General features: G+C 44.3%; 1 protein-coding gene across 1 annotated transcript in view; it reads right to left on the reverse strand.

The window, feature by feature from the left end:
- Positions 1–17,936, reverse strand: part of LOC146839617 (NXPE family member 3-like) — a 294,129-nt gene that overhangs the window by 114,930 nt on the left and 161,263 nt on the right. The gene's annotated exons all lie outside the window — the stretch shown is intronic.

Below are 17,936 nucleotides of genomic sequence, written 5' to 3' on the forward strand. Positions count from 1 at the left end.
ACTCTAGTCAGATAGTAATACTGAATACTTTTATTAGTCACTCCATGAAGGATTGTATTCACAACCTCATGGTGGTGGGGGATTTTAATGTCCATCCCTGTGGAGACCCTCTTTTTAAAATTATTACGGAACTTAATTGCCCGTACTGTGAGAACTTCCATTTTGAGCACTCAACTGAGGGGGAACACCTCAATGATATGCTTAATGAGTTAGATTTAACACCTATGATGGCGTTGATGGTCCCGAATAAGTGCTTTGATACCCCAACATTTAAGGGGAATGGTAGGGCAACTTTTATAGATTTTATTCTGTTAACACCTGTAATGCAGTCTTTTGTGGGATTCTTCTCTATTGAAGTTAGTGAATTCAGTGACCATAATCCACTCACTGCTCTTATGAGGGGTCCACTGATAGTTAAAGAAAGAGTGGACTCCCTTATTGGTAGGGTGAACACCACAGATGGCAGACGTCGACTGAGATGGTCCATGGTAACCCCTGATCGGTTGTACAACGAAATCAAAGTCACATGTGCTGACGAAATTACGTTATGCACACAAGAGGGTGCACTCCCAAACATTGTCCTAAATGCTTTCAATTGTCTAGCGGTGAAGGTATCTCAGCTATTATCAGTACCTATAAAAAAATCGGATTTCAAAAAAGGCCCTAGGTGGTTTAACCAGGATTGTTCAAAAGCCACCAGAAATCTAAGAGTAGCACTGGCGTCTAAACCTAGGATAAAAGCTGATGTTCAGCAGTGTAGAAAGACCTACAAAAATATTATCGCAAGACATAAGGAATCTCTTAGGGAAGAGGCGTGGTCAGAGATCTTAGATCCTGCCACCCTTCGAAGTAGCACTGGATTCTGGGCCCTGATGAGGAAACCATTCTTGGCACAGGACCCGGGAGACGGCACTGAAAGCTATATATCTAAGGAGGAGTGGGAAGTGCACTTTAAGAAGTTATACTGTTGTACAGGGGACATGGATACGTCTTCTGCCTGTAGCAATACCGGTGTACAGATTGTTTTTAACAGAGGTGAAGTTTTGGAGGGCATACAGGGTATCACAGGCGGGAAAGCTCCCGGCCCGGATGGGATTCCCCCTGATTTGTTTAAATCTGATCCTAATTTTTGGGCACCCATTCTAGAGTCTGTTTTTAATGCTGCTGTAAAAGAAGGATGCCCACGATCATGGGGTGTTTCTACAATTGTCCCGGTCTTTAAAAAGGGTGACAAGGGTAGCCCACACTGCTATCGACCGATTTCTTTAATAGACTCTATGGTCAAGATTGTAGGAAGAATTGTACTGCAAAGATTGTCAGATTGGGTGGAGGAAAAGAATATTATGTCTCCCTCGCAGTATGGTTTTTGTAAAGGCCGTTCGACAATAACTCAATGCCTTAACCTCTTCCTGATCTTAAGCAAATATACCATAATACAGAAAGGTACCATTCATCTTGCCTTTATGGATTTGTCCTCCGCTTTCGACTGTGTCAATCGGGGAAAGCTGTGGCAGTCCATGAGGTCGAAAGGGGTTGATAGCGGTTTGGTTGATTTTCTGGTTGCCCTACACTGTAACACCAGTGCCAATGTGAGATACTCCCAGGATCTGAGTGTATCAAATAATTTTAGAATTGGAAAGGGTGTCCGGCAGGGTTGTATCCTGGCCCCTTTTCTTTTTAACTTTTATATTAACGACCTAGATGGTGTGTTACAGGGTGTTTGTTCTGACTGCCCAAGAGTTGGCAGGCGTGAAATTCCAATACTTCTTTACGCAGATGATGCAGTACTTATATCCAGAACAGAGAGGGGACTTCAATCACTGCTAACAGTATTTAATTCATTTATGAGAGATAGAGACCTCTTGGTAAATAATACTAAATCCTTTGTATTACAAATTGGTCAGCAACCGAAAAAACCCTTCCTTTTTAGGATTGGTGAAGAAATAATCCCCCTAACTAAAACATTCTCCTACTTAGGAGTTCTCTTTGACACAAAATTAAACTGGGAACCTCATCTTGTAAGGAAAAAAGGAGAAATGGTGAGGGTTAATGCTTCTATTTTTAACTTTGCTACTAAACTGGGGAAAAAACCTATTTGTGCTATGTTGAAATTGTACAATGCTAAGTCCGTGGCAACTGCATCCTATGGCAGCGAAATTTGGGGGTACGTCAATGGAGAGCAATTACAGATTGTAGAAAATCGATTTATGAAGCGTCTTCTGTGTATCCCCACTGGTACGGCTAACCTCGTTGTACACGAGGAGCTGGGGTCTCAATATCTATGTGATTTGCTTGCCCTACACCCTTTGATGTTTTGGCTTAAATTATGGCTAAATGAGGACATACCCCTAACACATTTAATTGTGAAGGATTTCTTGTCACTGGACAAAGCATTGAGCTCTCCTTGGTTAAGCTACTTAAAATCAAACTTCGATAAACTCGGTCGTCCCGAACTCTTTGCCAATCCACATCTAATTTCAATGGGAGATCTGGAGACCATTAAACAAGCATTTTTGCTGGACAGGAGGACTGTGAGAGAAGAAGTGGAGCTTCAGAAACCGAGTGTGAGGAAGTTTGTTATGCTAAAGACTACCGTGGCCATTGAGCCATATTTGGAAGGGTCTTTGACTTCACATGAGAAATTTTTACTGACCAGATTTAGGTTTAACCTGTTCCATCACCTGCTTATTCGACCCAAGTGTGATATTTTTAATAAATCGGCAGCGCCTTGCGGCTGCGACGGAAAGTCTCCGCAGGATATGCTGCATTTTATTTTTTTATGTAAATTTTATGAATTCCCACGTAAACAACATTTAGTGATTCTTTTAAAAAAACTTGGTTTTAAACAAATCAGGCCGGCACTTTTGTACTTGCAGCTTTTGCACAGTGACAGTATCCTCCAACTCAAGGAGTTTTTTTATGTATTAGATTGAGAAACTGCCTGGACCAGTGAAACTATGTCCCACCTTTGTGTCTATATTGTCAAAGTACTCTTTTCCTGCATTTGTACCTGATGAAATGGTTGGTTCTTCTGTGACAATGTATTGTATATTTTATGTGTCTTTTATGGTTAGCAAATAACCGAAATAAAGTTTTATGATGATGATCACTTGATCTTAACTGACGGATAGGCGGAAAGCCGTACAGGAGGCCTGAGCTACACTCGAGATGAAAAGCGTCTCAAAGTGAGAACTGCCTTGGAAACCACAGTGCGCAAAACTGCTGGCATTGTGTGTTCTCGATGGAGACAAACAGATCTAACCAAGGCTCTCCCTACTGCTGAAAGAGACCTTGTGCCACCTCCAGATAGAGACGCCACTCATGCTCAGTTAGGCAGAGTGCACCCGCTCTGGTGTTCAGGGAGCCTCCCAGATGTTGAACCACCAGGGAAATGCCCTGCTTTTCCAGCCATGTCCAGAGACAGAGGGCCTTACCTTGATGAAGGATAGAAAGGCTTTCAATGCTAGTCGGATCGCAAAGAGCTCCAGCATGTTTATGCGGAGTCTAAATTCCGCCGGAGATCAGAGTTTTCTGATCTTCACCTCTCGCAAGTGCCCACCTCATCCCATGATTGATGCATCTGTCACTACTATGAGATCTGTGTGGGGAAGAGAGATGAGTCTGGCTTTGACCCAGTCACGGTTCCTTTGCCACCACTGCAGGTCTTTTGCATCGGTATCATAGCCTGAATATCCTGGACTTGCCACTCGGGAGAATAAATCCGAAACTGCACTGTGCCCAGAAATGCTTCGATGGAAGGGAGCATCTAAGAGGGAGTCAGGTGTTACTTCGGCATGTTGATAGTGAACCCCAGAAAATATGAGAGCATGTAGGACACAACTGTGTGGCGCCCCAAAGTGAAGCTGAAGCAGTGATTGTGCCAATTTGTTATAAATGTCATAAAGAGATTATTCCAAAAGAAGCTGTCACTATCAGGTGAAAGATCCTGATTCAGATACACCCAAAATAACATGTGTGTTGGCTGTGGGTGAAGGTACCCGAGAGGCCCTATTGTACTCAAACTAGAGACTATGGATATTTGGGAAAGGGATCTGGATGCCTTGAAGGACATACCCCCAAGCACAATGGGATTTGTGTTAGAATCTATTATCAGTGGATGGAAGTTTTCTATCCTGAGAGATACAGGGGCTTATAGAAGTACGTTTGAGAGGAAGTATCTCAAACCCAAGCAGATGCTCCCTAGTGCCAATGGCAAAGCCTTAATATTAGCCAGTAAAGGGGACATGAAATATCTAATTATCCTAGAAGAAGTGGAAATCCATGGCAAGTCATCCATAGTGGATGCATGGATGAAAAAGAATCAAAGTGCTGTAGTGGTTGTTTCCCGTTAACATCAGCAGGTTGTGTGATGGAACAACACATGCCTCAACAATGCATGCCTGAACCACGCGGTCTTAACCACGCATGCCTTTACCGCGCATGCCTTTCCACGCATTTTCGTGGTAAAGACATGATTAGTAAAGATCACACTCCTGCCCCTCTGTCCCGGGCCCTAAAATGTAGCCCTCCAGCAGTCTATTCCACCTGTCCCAGCCCGATAAACTACCCCAACTCCCTATCCTGATCCTCAAAACCCGAGCCCAGCCTGAAAAAACTACTCTGACTCCAGCCACCCTCCCTGAGTCCTAAAACCAGCCCTACCCCCTAAAACCGACTCCCACCGCCCATTGCCACCCATGCCCCAGCCCAACTACCTCCTCAGCCTAAAACTGCCTCTTTGCTGTCCCCTGCCCTGAGCCCTAAAACTCAGCCCCCTAAAAATGACTCCAACTGCAGCCCCGCTCCCTGAGCCCTAAAACCAGCCCCCACACCCTTAAACTTAACCCTAACTCCCCCTGACCCAGCCCAACTGCCCCCTTGATCTGAAAACTGCCCCTTTCCTGTCCCCTGCCTTGAGCCCTAAATCTCCCAACCCCCACCCTGAAATCTACCCCGATCCCCAGCCCTGAAAACTACCCCCTAACCCTTACAAACTACCTCCCAAACCTCCACTTAACTCACCATGTCGCATCTTCTTCTGAACCTTCCTCCTCATGCTTCCATCAGCCAGCCAGCCAGCCAGCAACTAGACCACGTATATGCCTCAACAACGCATCTGCGTGGTTAAGACAAGCATTGTTACTCTTGCGATGTTGGAACACACGTGGCTGAGGTCACAGTGTTCCGACTGGTTCCCATGTGAGCACAGTCTACATTTTAGTCTCAGAGGAGACTGGCACCATTCTAGATTTGCATAGACCATAGCAAGATAATACATGGATCAATTTAGACTCTGAGAAAACAAGGGACATGGTATCCATTGCCCCTGCACCAGATTGAGAAAAGAATGACATACGTGAAGCTGACCTCATGTTGAAATCTCAGTCACTGCCAGGGATGAAGGGGTTATTAGCTGCTGGAAGACTTACCTAAGAGAAATTCTGTAAGGTACAAGTTGAGTGCCATATGCTTGTTGAACTTCAGCAGGACATCCAGGAACAAGTCAACAAAGGAGTGAGCTGCGAAGGTGTTGGCTGCAAAGGTGCGGTTGCAGTATAGTGAGCCCATTAACCCCTGATGCTATCAAGAGATTAGTTGTTCCACTGGTGCAGAGGAACCTTCTTTTGTCACTGTCACTTGAAGTGCCCTTGGCAGGACACTTGGGCAGTAGACAAACCCAGGATATGTTGAACCCTCTGTTATGTTGCCCAGGGATGTGCAGAGTCACAGAGGGTTTCTATAAAACCTGTCCCACTGTCCAACTGAGTGGTAATTTATGAGGTTAGTGCTTGTGCCTGTTGTAGGTGTTCTGTTTGAGCAGGTGGGAATTGACATTGTTGGTCCATTACACACCCCCTTCTCATCATCAGGTAAAAAGGACATATTGTTTGTGTCATCGATCATGCTACCAGATGTCCAAATGTGGTGCCTTTGAGGAGCACCACTGCACAAGTGGTAGTTGGGCTCTCCTAAAGATACTTTCCAGAGTTTGGATTTCCTAAGACTTTGATTTCGGATTGGGGAGCCAATTTAATATATCCTTACTTAAGAGAGATGTGGGAGCAAGCTGCTGTGACCAAACAATTCTCCACTGTGTACCATCCTCAAACCACTGGGTTAGAGGAGAATTTTAACAAGGCTCTTAAGAGCCTGATGATTACTCTACCTGAGAACCTTTCTCAAGATAAGTGGGATGTTCTCCTGCCTTGTATCTTATTCACTTACCATAAGATTTCACACAAGTGTGTCTAAGCTTCAGACCCTTGGAACTTCTGTTTGGGCACCCAGGCCCATATTTATCAAGGTTTTGCATCACCCTTGTGTCACATAAGGGGCCCAAGGGTAATGCAAAGCCTAAGGAAAATTTACAAAGCCATGCAAGGCCACCTTCCGTGGCCTGCATGGCTTAATCAATCTAGATTAATGCAAGGCAACACAAATCACTGACTTGCAGATGCTGCAGGGAGGCATTTCATGGGTGGAGCATGGGTGTTCCCACGCATCCACCCACACATTTTGGTGCATTCTTAGATTTACTATTAGTGGAAGGCCTGGGAATGCGTCAAAATACTACACCTGCCCAGGTGAGCTGTATCGAGGAGAAATATTTTTTTTCTCCACATTTTTTCGTCTTTCTATGTGTGCTGCGTTCTGCATAGAAAGAGGAAAATGTCTCTAAGGATTGTTTTTGTGCAAGAATGTGTCCCTTCCTGCACAACAGCAATCTTACCTACAATCAATCAATCAAGTAGTATTTGTATAGCATGGCTAATCACCCCGAGGGATATTCAGGTGCTGTAATGCAGGTATCAGTTGAAGAGCCAGGTTTTCAGTCCTATCCTGAAGGGTTTTCCAGGCTTTGGCAGTGAGGTGGGATAAGGAGCATCGGCCAGAATGGCTGAGGCAGATAAGTGGTGTCTCAGCGAGGGCAAGGTGCACGGAGCGGAGGTTTCTGGAGGGTTGGTGGAGTATCAGGCAGTGGTTCATGTAGTCTGATCCTTGGTTGTGAAGGGCTTTGTAAACATGGGCCAGCAGCTAAAAATGGCATCTCTTCTGGATTGGGAGCCGTTGGAGGTCTATCAGGTGCTGGGTGATGTGAGTTGTCTTGGACAGGTTGAGAATCAGTGTGGCTGCTGCACTCTAGATTGTCTGGAGTCTTTTTGCAAGAGTTCGGTGAAGATGCTGGCATAGAGTGCATTGCCGTAGTCAAGCCGGGTGATGAAGAGGGTCTTTATCACAGTTTTCCTTGTGCTGATGGGGAGCCATCTGAAAATGTTTTGGAGCATGTGGATCAAGTGGAAGGAGGCTGAGGCGACTGCATTGACTAGACATTTCAGGAGAGTTTGCTGTCCAGTATGATGCTGAGGTTGTGGGCATGGTCTTTTGGCGTGGGGGTGGGTCCAAGCCCTGTTGACCACATGGAGCTGTTCCAAAGGGCGGAGTGTCTGCCGAAGATCAGCACTTCTGTTTTTTTCGGTGTGAAGTTCCAAGCATGTGTTTTTCATCCATGTAGAAACGTTCTTCATGCGGTTATGGAAGTTGGCCTTCTTCAGGGTGGGGTTTGTTGCAGGCATCCTTGCAACACTATATTTTAAATCAACATCTGCACGTGTCCTGCAGTTATTTACTACTTATTTTTAGTGATGAGACCAGGATGAATGCCATGAAAGGCTTAGAATACAGGATGGTGGGGATGGATGAGGATAATACTCTGAAGGCAGTGGTTACTTTGATAAAAGGGGGAGTCAGGCATGAGAGTATGTTGCCTGTGAGACCATTTTGTAAAGTAGTTGATGAGTTGTCCTTGTGTGGAGATATGGTGGTGATGAGGGGTGATAGGTTTGTACCTCCATTTGGATTCATATTTAAGTTGATCCATCTGGCACACAAAGGAAGTTTGGGACAGACGTTGACTCTTAAGGGAGTAAAAGAGAAAATTTGGCAGCCAGCTTTAGATGGACAGGTGAAAAAGTGGGTGGAAGAATGTGAGATTTGTAGGAATTCTGTGAAATGATGACAAGTAGACTTGAGAGCCATAAAGATTAACAACGCGTGTATGAGGCAAGTTTGTATTAGGAAAAAGTGTACTTAGATTATATTGGCCATTTTTTAAATTTATCTGAACAGGAAAGGCATACTTCGGTAATGGGTAATGTGAAATCTAGGTGGGTTCAAGGGAATGATCAGTGGGATAGAGTTATTAAATAGGTGAAAGGAAGTTTGAAATTACTTTGCAATGCTGGCTTTGTCGTTCAGAATGCCATTAAGGGGGAACAGCATTTACAACATAGTCTTACCCACGCTTTAGTCTTTACCACGCAGGTTTTTACAACTACTATGGACCTTATTTTGACTTTGACGTTCTAGGAGCGGGCCACTACTCCGCCGCCTTCTCCAAGACCGCCATATCCAAAATATACTGCCTGTCAGATTTTGACTTTTCTAGTCTCTAGCAGGGAGTTCTTTGACATTCCCATGGTGATGCCTTTAAAATAGGCACCGCAATGGAAATTCCAAAGAAAGTTTATGCATGGCATGGGCTGTTAACTGCAGCAGAAACTGGGCATGCATGCATACGGGGGGCACACCATTAATAATTAAAGGTAATTCATTTAAGTAAAATAAGTTGAAGTAAATTAAAACGATTGTTTCTATTAAATTCAAATATATATGATTTGTTTTAAATATTATTAATTTATTTGAAAACATTTATGTGACAGAAGTACATTTTAATGCATTATGTCAACACATGTAAATGTAATACAAATATGTATTATTTATATTATTTAAGCATAGTATAAAAATAAGAAAACATTGAAAAATTTGGTGACTAATATAACTTATCTTACAAAATTATAAACACATTTCTTGTAACATGTCATGTCAAGATCGGAAGCAAGGAAGCGCTGCGGTCAGGTAAGAACAATTTACTTTACATTGCTAAGTATATAGGTGTCTACATTAATTGTTAGGATGGGGAAGGTAGTTAAGTGTTAGATAGACATTTCTGGTATGTTTTACGTGTTTTTATCATTTAACAACTTTGTTCAATTTAATTTCAAACATAGATCAACAAAGTAAACACATTTCTTCCTTAGAAAAAAGAAGAATAAAAAATAATGACATACTGCAATATACAAGTTGATACCCATGCACATACAGTTATAATTTATAACAAGCATTTGCAATGCAATAGGTCTCGCATTACTGAAAGTTTGAGCTATTGTTGTTGCAAACAATAATGCAACGCCAATAGCTCAAACTTTCAGTAATGCGAGACCTATTGCATTGCAAATGCTTTTTTGTGTGTGAGATGGCCTTGGAGGTGGCAGCCGACCCTTCCCTGGCTCCCCCAGTAAACAAGGCCTTTGACAACAAAGAGAAGGCAGCAGTGACCACACTCCCAAAGACTATTCAAGCTTATGCTCAACAGACTTGGGTACAGGTGTTTGCCACTTTGACTTGGCCAGAAAGACCTCCCCCCTCGCACATTCTGATGGCCCAATGACTTCAAGCGCAAAGGTTTTCAGGGAGCTAAAAACAGTGAAACACTAAAGGCCAACAGCAGGCTACCGCCCTTTCAGATAAAGCGTTACAACAAACAAATGATGGACGGAATGCTGACAATGCAGACATTCTCCCCCAGTCAAGAGATCTGGGTTAAATCCATCGTTCTTTTGCCCACTACGCCACCCCAGTTCAGACATGGCCATATGCAAATCAGTCTTGACCCTGTGCCTCATGGGAACAGTCCAGCCCGAACTCCCAAGCCAGGTCTACCCTGGACTGGAAACAAGCACTCTAGGACCGGTTTCTGGCTATCAGCCGTCATCAGCCAGGATAGCTTGACTCCAGTGGCATAGTGAGCACGGGTCCCACGTCTGGGAATACCCATCCCACTTAGGGCGAAAAGCGTTACAACAAACAAATGATGGACGGAATGCTGACTATGCAGACATTCTCCCCCAGTCAAGAGATCTGGGTTAAATCCATCGTTCTTTTGCCCACTACGCCACCCCAGTTCAGACATGGCCATATGCAAATCAGTCTTGACCCTGTGCCTCATGGGAACAGTCCAGCCCGAACTGATAAACACATATACTCTTTACAGTAATCATAAACACATATGAGAAAGGAGGGCAAATTAAAATTAACTTTTAGTTCAATATTGTGTTTATTCTGATGATATTTTTGTATTTCATCCATCCCAAATTCTTTAAAACAATGAATCGAGATATTCTTGTATCTAGTTGCCGACACATGTTTCACTTTAACAAGGCTTCTCAGTTCTTGGAGTGATGCATCTATTAGTTAAGTTCCCTGATAAGTATGAACCTCCATTTTAATGTGTCTCTTCTAGTATCCGGACCAAACTCATTCGGGTCTTTAGTTAAAATTAAGACTTTGTGTCAGAACATTTATATAAATCCGCCAATTGCCCTTAACTCAATAAAACGTGAGGTTCAACTCTTTCTGATTCTAGGCGCTGCGATGCACTTTTATGCTTTTTTGCCAAAAAGTCTCTGGCTGCTCGACGCAAATAACTTTTACTGTTATTTGAAATCCTTCCATATAACATTATGCACTGAAGCACAATTGTTTTGCCGTAGAACGGATGATCAAATAATATACTCTTCCTTAGCGCGTTACTTCCGGTCTGTATGGCTTATTTGGAGGAAGAGCTGATGCGGATGCCATCCAATGCAAACAGTATGTACCATGTGAGATTATTATAGCATTATCAATTGCACACGTTGATGCTAAAGGCACTCTATTTTAATATGTCTAGGTTGTGCATAATTTTCAGTAGTCTATAATTCATGTTTTTACAGTTATGTTTTATGCTGAAACGATGTATTTACAGCCTTGACCCTATCCACTTTGAACTCAGCAACAACTTTAGGGGAGTAAAGGGCTAGGTCCTGCCACAGGGTGAACGGGAAAGCAGCTTAGTGGCGCCAGAAACCAACACCCAGCCACCTAATATCAACTCGGCCAACCGACGTAGGTAGATGCTTCCTCTTCCGGTTCACGCAACACTCAACCAACCCTTTGCAGCTAGTCCATTGTTCATCCAGTTTGGCGTTGGCGGAGAGGAAATAGCTGAGCAGTATCGTCATCAGGTGCCCACCAAAACTAACAGCTTTTGTGCAAGAACAGAGTTCGCAAAATACAGACCACTCTAGGGGAGCCCCTGCTACACGACAGGACCAAACCCACTCAAGACTAACAGTTATGTGAACTTGACCATATATTTCACCCGCCTGTCATATGATCTGCTATGGCATTCTAGGCCTCACAAAAGCCCCAAGCTCACTGGCTGTCCAGGGGCATTACCTGTGTTAGCTGAGCAAAGTCCCTTCTACAGACTGAACAATCCAACTGAACGGAGAGAACAATTCATGTGACAGGGATCAAGAAAGACATACAAAATACCGGTCAAAAATGATGCAAAAAATTAATAAACGTAAATTGTGTACTTAAAGCCGTCAGGTGCGGAACTTAATATAAACGTGGCACTTCAGAATAATTAACTACATACAGCTTTTCTAAGGATGGTCGCATTCTATACACTGTCTTAACTATGCTCCAGGAGCTTTGCCAACCTGGTACTTGTATGGCAATATATTGTCAATGAGGATACATTTTCAAAAGACTTCTGTGTGCATAAACTGCCTTTCATCATTTTAAGGGTGAAGACAGTAATACCACTAAGATAGCAAGTGACATAAAAAGCTACTAGGATTTTTACTACAAATGTGTCTACCGATAGCCAAGCACAGAGAAATGAAACTCGTCAATTAAAAATAACAGAAACTAAAGGACATCAAATGACAAAAGAAACAAGAGGAATCAGCTGGAAATGCTACCAGGGAGTCACCACATAACAACTATTATGGAGTTACAGAGAAACGGATGAATGACAGGGTAATTGCAACAGTTTGTGTCAGTACAAAACACAGACTAAGACATTTGTGCAGTGACATTTGTTTCAGGGTCATCTTGTATACTAGTTTTATCAGTGTTGGACGGACCCAAGAATGCTTGATACGATCAATGTAAAACAGTGCTTAGGAACCCACTAGGTAAGATAAAAGACCCCTCACACATCAACCTAGTTGGTGTCATGCTTCATCATAGGGGTCACAACCGGGTGGCCGAATGCCCCCCGGTTGTGCTACAACGCCTGACTACAGCGGAGCTGGTGTGGTGCAAAAGTGTGAAGTTGTGAGGGTTATATAAAAATATCTCTGAGAATCCTTGCCGTAAGAAAATGTATTGTTGGCGGCTCAGGATATATTAAAAACGGATATGGGATGCAACTACGAAAGAAATTATTTTCTAATAGTTGTTAGTGATGTAAGTCTACATGTTTCAGGGAGCCCAAACAAGGAGCCAAACCAGAGACCAACAACCAGGCCCGAGCACACGCTAAGTCTCATTACCAATCTCTCCAAACATGTCCTAACTTCTACAGAAACAGCCATCCTAGAAAAAGGCCTTGACTATGCCCCCACAACCAAACTTGACAAGTTCAAATTGCACTGTGAACTAGCAGAGTTTTTTCGCAAACTTAAGCTCAAGGCTTTCTTTGAGAATACCCCCACTCTTACTGATCCAGGAGATCAAGGGGACACTACCTTAAGAGTGAAGTCTTCCTTCATACCTCCTCCCAGCTCTACCCCACCTGAAATTTTGGTATGTGAGCAAACAGTGTTCAAAGAAATCGAAGCTCTCAAGGAACCCCACACATTTCAAAATACAAGCAAGCTAGAACGGATGGCCCTACAATCACTGAAAAACAACCCTGAGATCATAATCAAACCAGCCGACAAAGGGGGAGGTACGGTAATACTCAACAAAGATGACTATCATCGAGAATGCGAGCGTCTACTCAACGATACTAAAAACTACAAGCTGCTCACACATGACCCTAGCTCCTCCTTGAAAACTCGCATCCAAACTCTAGTGGACGATGCGGAACAGACTGGCCAGATCTCCAAAAAAGAGGCCAAATTCCTCACCACAACACAAGGCAAAACACCATATTTCTACACTGTCCCCAAAATCCATAAGAATAAAATCCCTCCCCCTGGACGTCCTATCGTCTCAGTCCCTATTGGAACCCCTGTCACGCTTCTGTGACCATTTTTTACAACCATTGGTCCAGTCCACCAGCACGTACTTGAAAGATACGAAAGATCTCCTAGGACTCCTAGCAGACATACATTACGACCCCAATACCTCTCTCTTGGTGTCACTCGATGTAGAGAGCTTGTACACGAGACTCCCACAAGACGACACCCTCAAAGTACTGGAAGAGGCTCTCAATGACGCCGACTGGCAATACCGTACGCCACCCTCCTTTGTACTCAAATGTGCAACTTTCGCGCTGAAAGAGAATTATTTCGAATATGAAGGCAAGATCTATATCCAAAAGTACGGTACTTCCATGGGGAGCATTTTCGCCCCCAGTATAGCGGGTCTGTATGTATTCAACTTTGAGACCAAACACCTTCTCAGTAACAACTTACCACGCATTCCTCAAATCAAATTTTACAAACGATACATTGATGACATCCTCCTGATCTGGGAAGGATCCAGCGAATCGCTGACCTCCTTCTGTGAATGGCTCAACACGTGTGACCCCAACCTACGTTTCACACATAGCTCAGACAGTCACCAGACCACATTCCTGGACCTAGAAATAAAAGCAGCATCAGGAGGCCTAATGAGCAAGACTCAGTGGAGAAGTGTGGCTCAATGGTTAGAGTGGCAGACCCTGATGCAGAGGTCTAGTCCGGGACCAGGGTTCAATTCCCTGCCTCGGCGGGTCTTGGGCTAAAAAATTCCACGGACCTGATAATTCTCGCCTCGGTGCCATTCCAATCATGGAGTCCCACTCTGCAACTCTGGGCAATAGCTTGCTTAATCTCCACAACGGCCCCCACAATGCTAAGGATGCCTGGCCTCCACCTTGGGGGTGCCCAGGAGTGGACGCCTCACAGGGAAAGCCAGGATGGGTTCCACAGCGGTATTCGTACAAGCGCCTTGAGACCCTTGTGGGTGAGTAGTGCGCTATACAAGTATCAATTTACATTTACATTTACATTTCAAACCCACGGCCCGTAATTCTCTACTACACTTCACCAGTTTTCACCCCCGAGCCCTTCGCGAAAACCTACCGTATGGCCAATTCCTCCGTCTCCGCAGAAACTGCAGTGACACCAAGGACTATAAATCACAAGCAACGGACCTTTGCCATAAACTGCACCAACGTGGCTACCCATCGCACATAACCAAGACAGCCAACAAGAGGGCCAGAAACCAAAATCGTGAAGGCTTATTAGAAACCTACATCAAAGAACCCACAACCCCGCCACTAACATGTGTGACCACCTACAACACGGTGACCAACAAGGTTTCCCAAATCATTTAAAAAAACTGGAAAATCCTGACCACAGGTAACCTGAACTGGGAACCTCCCCTCATTTCTAACAAAAGAGCCAAATCCATTAAGGACACCATTGCATCTACCAGACCTCCTCTCCTTCCCAGACCAGTGAACACGGTCCTCAATGCCTGGGGCCTTCCTAACATCAAAGGGCATTTTCCTTGCGGCAACTGTAGCGTTTGCCACATTACCGAGACAACCTGTAAGATGGATTAAGCCACGCCCTATTTACAACACTAAGTTAGCATAACCAAGCTAATTGTTAGCAAACCAGCTTGTTGTTTCTGCTGCGCTGCACACGACACTGTTGTTATGTGTTATTCATTTTAGAAATGCTGACTCGCCTTTGCCTCACAGGATAACAAACTGTTGGTTTACATTCTTAACAGTGAAATGTGCCCTTGGTCTGTACATCATGCAAAGAACGAGTCTGGGTCACTAGAAGGTACAGAGTGTTGTGATTAGATTGATCGTACCACTTTTTAGACATATCATACATACAGCTGCCAATATCTGAAGGACAAGCGTCTTTAATATTGCAGAACAGTTTGGTTTTACATTCATTCGAACAGAAGAGCTGCTGCATGAGAGAGCGAGCTGATCCTTTGATGTGATTCTACTACGCTGATCTATACGGTATGGGGTCCCCCCTGGTAGCCTATGAAACCTTCTAATAGTCTAATAATAATGTATTAGATCCTAGAGAAAGGAGTGTGGCTGTATACCACTGTCATTATTAGTATGATTGCTCCTTTCATTTTATATGGTATTATAACAATGCTTATGGTTTTGATCTGTATCATTTTTCTGCTAGTGTTAGCCAAAGTACTGCATCTTAGGACGCCAGGTTTATAAAATAAACTCTTTTAACTTTACCGTGTCTGTATTATTCTGTTGTGGACTGACAAATCGATACGAACAGGTATTTCGGATTCCCACCACTCCTGAGAAATATCTAAGTCGCTTGTTCTGGTTTGTCTATACATTGGGACCACCTAGCTAGATCTAGGTTAACGAATGAGATACTAAGCTAGTCGGATAAGGGGTTCTTGGTTCTGAGGGGAGTTTCTGGTACACCACAATTCTCTGAGGTCCTGGTCTCCTGCGCATAGTTCTGTGCATAAGCAGAATCCCTGCAACAAACCAAACAACTAAACTTGGAACCCGGCAAAATATGGGATCTACGCAAGCATACCAATTGTAACACAGAAAATGTTGTGTACCGGATAACTTGCCCATGCAACCATACCTACATAGGCATGACTACTCGCAAAATAAAGACCAGGATCTGCGAACATCGCAGCACAATACGCTGCAGGAAAAAACACTACGAAGACCATAACCTACCCAACATGCAGAGCCGACTCTTGGAACAAGAACAAAGATGGATATATCGTCTGTCGAGCCATATATCTGGCCTAAACGACAATATCCTCTGGAACAGTCTCAGGAGATCCTAACACTGCCCTGCATTCATTCATTCAATCATTCATTCTCTGATTCGGGTTATTTGTAGCCTCCTAAAGTTAACTTCGTCCCTGGCATTTATTCCTTCATATGCCTAGAAGTGCCACTAGTTTAGTCTCCTCTTATTCGCCCCACACTTCTTAGCGCTGCACTCTGCCTTTTTAGCGCACGCGCCTATGAGGAGTCCTCTCTGGCAGTTATTATTCCCCCGTATACCCAGGGGTGTCACTACCTAGTTCTCCACATTGGCCTCGCTCGTCCCAGCACTGCACTCTGTTAATTCAGCGCATAGGAGGATTAGCCTTTTCTCCCCGCGCGCATGTGCGGCATCCCGACACTTCGTCTCCGCACATGCGCAGACACTGCTCCCCGCCCTCGACCCCAGGCCATAGTGCACGTACTCCATGGAGTCCATAACTATTTATTCTCCCTTCACCACGGATCCCACACCATCCGGGACTACGGGAGACCCTAGTAGGTGCAAGGCGGGTGCAGTTCTACGACCAATATAAGATTTACCTTCCACGCCCCATCCCCCTAATGCCCGTCATTACCTTTCTCCTCACAGAATTGTGCTCGAGGAGCGCTCCCCTCCCGTATCCTGAGCAGCGAACCAAATCAGCCATAGTGTAATTATTTTAACTTCTTCTCCAGCGCAGCACACGGGAAAATCTCCCTTTCTTTTAACTTCCACCCAGTTACAATTAGCAACGCGCACTGCAAACCTTCAAGCGCTCACTGGGTCCCTACTGTTACGAAACTTCACAGTATCACTACCTACCCGCCTAATGCCTTCACTCACCAGGCACTCAGCGAGCACAGTCTGCATTATTATTAGTGTGCACAGTATGCATTATTATCTGCTTGACTGTTTGTTTTCCGTCCTGTTTGCAACCACTTGGTATATGGAGTCAACAGGGGTGGCTGTGTCTTCATGGCACCTCATAGTGATTTGCCCTCGACAAACCCTATGCTTAGCGGCATGCTACACTAGCACAGTGTGTGTGTTGCCACAGGTACGATCAACCGATAGTGACCACTCCATCACAGCACGTACGATTGCATAGTTACTGTGATATCCAGCACCATGTGTCATTGCCATACATGTCTTTGTGCTGTCTTTTTCCTCCCACAGGCCTTTTTCCGCTGCGAGTGTGTAGGTAATCAACCTTTTTAATTTTTTCTCACCCATCACGTGGCAGCTTTCACTTTGCCACTCACTTCACTGGTCCTGACGAAAGCCCCTTGTGGGCTGAAACATGTAGACCTACATCACTAACAACTATTAGAAAATAATTTCTTTCGTAGTTGCATCACATATTCGTTTTTAATATATCCTGAGCCGCCAACAATAAATTTTCTTACGGCAAGGATTCTCAGAGATATTTTTATAACCCTCACAACTTCACACTTTTTCACCACACCAGCTCCGCTGTAGTCAGGCGTTGTAGCACAACCGGGGGGCATTCGGCCACCCGGTTGGTACCCCTATGATGAAGCATGACACCAACTAGGTTGGTGTATGAGGGGTCTTTTATCTTACCTAGTGGGTTCCTAAGCACTGTTTGACATTGATCGTATCAAGCATTCTTGGGTCCGTCCGACATTGATACAACTTACATATATACAGGGGATACGGACGCACCCTATGCTTCCCTAGCTCTCTCGTTGTTCTCTACATCATCTTGTATACTGCCTGATGTTCCTTAAATTTGGCCGCCTGTCAACCCAAAATATGACGTCCTTCTTGCACACCATTCATCCACACTAAATTCTCAGCACACTAACTGTTTTAGCTGACATCTTCCTTTTAACAGACTCATGCTGGGAGTTGTAGTTTTAGCTCACCTCCAATGAAAAAACTAGACTGAGGCACCATAAGCCGGTCAGTGATTTGTTGGTGCACACAGCTTGTTCCTGATCACATCTGATAACCACGAGGAGGCAACGAGCCAGCCAACAGGTGGGTGCCATGGTATCACAAGGGGATCGGAACAAGGGCGCAAAGAGAAAT

The sequence above is a fragment of the Triturus cristatus genome, chromosome 4_1 (assembly GCF_964204655.1).
Source record: "Triturus cristatus chromosome 4_1, aTriCri1.1, whole genome shotgun sequence".
Taxonomy (NCBI): domain Eukaryota; kingdom Metazoa; phylum Chordata; class Amphibia; order Caudata; family Salamandridae; genus Triturus; species Triturus cristatus.